The sequence below is a fragment of the Aptenodytes forsteri genome, unplaced genomic scaffold (assembly GCF_000699145.1).
Source record: "Aptenodytes forsteri isolate BGI_AS27 unplaced genomic scaffold, ASM69914v1 Scaffold289, whole genome shotgun sequence".
NCBI classification, from domain to species: domain Eukaryota; kingdom Metazoa; phylum Chordata; class Aves; order Sphenisciformes; family Spheniscidae; genus Aptenodytes; species Aptenodytes forsteri.
Window position 1 is genome coordinate 3,854,286 of NW_008795025.1, and position 4,521 is coordinate 3,858,806.

General features: G+C 43.2%; 1 long non-coding RNA gene across 1 annotated transcript; it reads left to right on the forward strand.

Moving 5' to 3' along the window:
* The first annotated feature begins 98 nt into the window (after positions 1–98).
* On the forward strand, positions 99–3,693 carry LOC103896108. The gene is made up of 3 exons (XR_657388.2): positions 99–364; positions 914–1,061; positions 2,499–3,693. It is a non-coding gene; the product is annotated as an uncharacterized LOC103896108 (long non-coding RNA).
* The last annotated feature ends 828 nt before the right edge of the window (positions 3,694–4,521 follow it).

Here is a 4,521-nt window from a genome sequence, read left to right on the forward strand (position 1 = left end):
GGGCCGGGCCGGGCCGCGGGCAGTGTGAGCTTCCCGCCCGCCCATCGCCCTTTTGCCCTGGGAGGAGCGAAGGCCGAGGTGGGGCAGGCCCTGGGGGAGAGCGCTGGGAAACTCCCCTCGCGGGGTTTTGCGGTGGCTCGAGTGAAGTGCCGTGTTTCAGTCAGAGCTGCTCGTTCGGTTTCCTTTTTAATCAAAAAAGGAACTCGGAGAGAGTGTGTGTTTTCCTGGGGCACCGCTAAAAACGTCCCACTTACGCTTAATCAGGTACTCCAGTAAAAATCCTTTATGCTGAATGGTCATTTGAATAGATCATCGAATGCTCTTCTGAGTCAACCTATTAATCCAAGAGTTACAATAAAAACAAGTAAGTACAGATCAAGGGTATTGAGATAACTGTTTAGCAGGTACGGATTTCTCCTTTAACTCTTTAACAAGCTTGTGTACACATTTTGTGGGTTTTCAAAATTAAGCATGTATAAGGTACATATGCAGATAACGGATACATCTCTTCTAAAACCACAGCCCGCCATTGCAGGAAGCCATAGGGCATGGATGTTCTTGCATATGACCTTCTGTCCTGCACCAGAAAGGTCAGGTTATTGCTTTGCAGACTCCTTTGCAGTCTTCCATGTCCAGCACTTGAATTGAGCTGTCAGAGTTGAGCTGGGGATGTTAGCAAAATCACACACGAGTTTTGCATAGAGATTTGTTGGCAATCTAGATCGATATGTGCAAAGGAAAATGCAAGTTTGAGAAACAAGAGCATGCCAGAACATTACTACTTGACTAACATGCTTTTTGCAGTCCTTGCTTAGTTTCCTCCTATTAATTGTTCCATGTTCTTTACAGCTTGACTCTAGATTTTGTAACTGTATCTGACTTTGGCTGTAGTTAGGACTTGTTTTCTCAACAGGTTCGTTTCTTCCAAACGCCTTTTTTATGAGATGCTAGTTGACTGGGGCCCAAAGACCTAGAAGATCCTGGCAAGCTTCACGGAAAAAAGCATGTTATGATAACAGGCTGGAGCTGGCTAGAGACAGTGAAACGATTCCTTGCTCCAGGTGATTTGAGAGAGGACAGCATCAGAGATCCTGAACCTTCTTTTAATCGTACTCTCAGCAGGGTACTGCTGGACTGTTGGCTGCTTGCTCTCCCTCTCTGTGGCTGTAGCACATAGCATGTGGTGTAATCAGCTGTGGTAGGAGAGCACTTGCTGTTGATGGTGTTCTTGCAAAATTCAGTATCTCTAACAGTAAACAGCTATTGCTAGTCTTTCATCAAGAGTTCAGTGTGCTGAAGGGAGCCCATCTTTCCTCTGGGGAGTTAAAAGTTCGAGCTTCAGCCAAATATCAGTTAAGTCTCTCTGAATTCAGCTCTTACTTAGAAGAAAACTTGGGGGGTTTTTTGTTTTGTTTTATGTAGAAGAGTCTGAAGCTCTCAGATGTTTAAGGTGTTTATGGCAGTCCTAAAAAAAAGTAGCCAGATGTCGGGAGAGAAACCTATATGGGCAATAAAAATTCAAATTTGATTGGATGTGATTTTAAAGCCTTCATAAAATATATTAAGCTCCCATTGTGACAGCAAGGAAGTTTGCACTTAGTGAATTTAACGGAAACATGGGAGTGTGGAGTCTGATCCTTTAAAAAAAAAAAAATATTCCAAAGCAGATGTAACTGACAAATAGTAGGTGGCAGATACTCATCTGTCCTGACAGTCTCTTCACTTTTAAAACATAAAAGTGAGGTAGCATAAAGAAAAAGAAGGATTTGGGATCCAGATATTTCTGTTGGGAATATAAATGTAGGAAGGGTACAAAGCACCAATAACATAATTTTAATAGGAATCATATATTGTAAAGAGATAGGTGTTTCACTTATTTTTTTGCCTCCTTCCCCTTGAGGATTACAGCTTATTTTTTGCGTGTGCTGGGATAACTCATCAAGGCTGATGGGAAAGGCTTAGAATGCAGATTTTAATGAAATCACGTGCTCATAAATACAACATATGAAATAGAAGGCAGAGTACATTTTAAATACCTCAGTATTAGGAGGAAAAATTAAAATATGTGGAACGTGATAGAGCTAAGTATATTAGTCTGAAGACCAACCTGCATGAGATAAGATCTCCAAATTTCATTTTTTATTTTAGGTTAAAAGGGCAACCTTAGTAGAGTGGCCTGCTCTTCATTATTGAAAGCAAGAGGCTAGTTTTGGGACCATACTCATGAATTTTATGAGTGTGTTGACACTTTTGTCGGTCTAAGTGTTGGGGTGTGTACATGCTGGTTTTATTACCTTGCCATAGAAGCCCTTTTCTCTCTCCTCTCAGACCAACAACAGAAGACTGAATAGAGTTGCCCTGGGTCCTTGATCTAACCCATGAGACACCATTTGGAGTGTTCTGCATTGTGTATTACTACTAAAGTATTTTCAGTTAAACTGACATCTTAAATGCTAGCTTTGCCTGGCAGATAATGAAATTCTTGTTTCTTTTCTAAGGAAGCTGACATGAAAGAAGCCAACCATGAGAGGTCACAGGAATTTGTACTGCCTGTCTCCACCATTACTAACAAGTAAGCACTATATGGTACCATAGGATGGAGGTGGACTTTGTTTCTATTACTGACAGTTGTCACGCAGGTGAGAAACACTCAGGTGATTCCAGACAAACCTCAGAAAAGGTGGGCTGCAAAGCCAGCCCCCAGCCGGAGGTGGAGGAAGATTACTCACCGCCTTCTAGTCCTGGGTGCATCCTGCTAGACCTTCAGTCAGACAAGAAATCCATATAGAACTGCAGTGCCAAGAAGAGGAGACCTTGGAAACTTACTGCTGGAAGCGTAATTCAACCAACCCACCAACTTTGACCTGCAGCGTGAAGATGAATGTTTAGAATGCTGTTCCTCAGAACACTCTGAGGAACCTCAAGAAGGGATAAGTGAGGATGATGAAAGCATCATCCCTATTGATGCTTTGGAGGAGGAAGAGGAGGAGGACCTGCAGCCCATCTCTGGAGATGCTTTGATCATTTCCTCCATGATCCCTATGAGGAAGACCATTGTTTGCTGGCATTGGGCCATTCCTTGGCAGCTGCAAGAGGAAATGCTGCCATTGTATCAGGTTGAAGTCAAGAGAGATGTGCAGTTGTTGGATATGATCAGGACTAGCTGGACTCATCTGGGCATCTACGCTTGTAAGACTGACATGTTAAATTAGAGCTTTTGTGTGCCTGTGGTCTCCAAGTTACAGTGTTGCTGTCTAGATTATGAGCACCCTCTGGGGTTGGTTTTGCAGAAGTGTCACTGTTAGGCTACACAGCCCACTTGGCCAGAACGACTCATCCATCTCTTCTCTCCATACATCCTCTCATGTTGTAGTGCATTAGCTGTAATAAGCTGTGATTTGGATTTTTTTAAAATGGCCATTTATCCTCTGCACCCCACACAGGCATGCTTGGCTGTGGCGATATTGGTGCTGTATGTGCTTATATATTACTCGAGTTTTCCTTATGAGAACTGATGAACAAGGGGAGGGTTGTGTGCTTGTCTTGCACAAGGGAGGTGGAAGGGGTATGTGATTCCGTGCGTCTTGGGTCTAGGTGGAAGAAAGCCTTCACCCTGCCCAGCTACTGCATTCCAGTAAGAAACGTCTAAGAATTTTAAATTCAGAAAAACGGTAATAAAAATAATGAAAATCTTCTGAGGTTTTTTTCCTAGTTTGTGAGAGTTGGAATGACGGTTCTTTCTCTGCAAGGTTCGCCATACTAAGCAGCATGTGGGTTTCTCATGGATCCAAGGACTGCCATTAAAGGAATGTTGTTAACTTATTTTTTAACTGCCTGATCTGAAGAAACTGAACTGCCACTTACTGTGCTCTCAAAAGTAGCTCGCTTTTCCGTGTGAAAGGAGTAGGTACGTTTCTTTTCCTCACCCTCAACTCCCAGCAGAGTAGTTTCTGGTTTCATGTTTATTTTTAGAGAGATTTGTGAGATCACAAAAAAGCAGAGTATTTTTAGAAAGATCTGTGAGATCACAAAAAAGCAGAACATTGAGCATTTTTATATACCATATTTGCATATTTTGCTAGTAATGTACACTCTTGTTCATTTTTAATTTCAGTTCTGTATTTGCCGCTAATTGTAGAAGCCCATTTCCAAAAGTGAGAGTTTTGTTTGGCTGTCCAGTGTGCAACATAACTGCAGCGTTTAAAGCAGGAGCGATCTCTGCGAGGTTACACGGTGATGTTGGAGAGTAGTTTTGACTGCAGGAAGCGCAGAAGTGGTCAGTACGGTAACGGGGGGACAAATGCAGAGCGCTAAGGGGACAGGGTCGGGGACCACTGGTTGAACAGAAGCTGTTGGGGGCTTCCCAACGGTGCTCCTGGGGGATTGGACCTTGGATGACTCCTGTTGAACGGTTACGTTATTGATGGGAACGTAAAAGTGGACGTGTGCTGACGGGGAATATGAACAGGAGGGAGGGCTGCAGAGCCATGGAAGAATGAGAAGTCTTCCAGAAATGGCAGT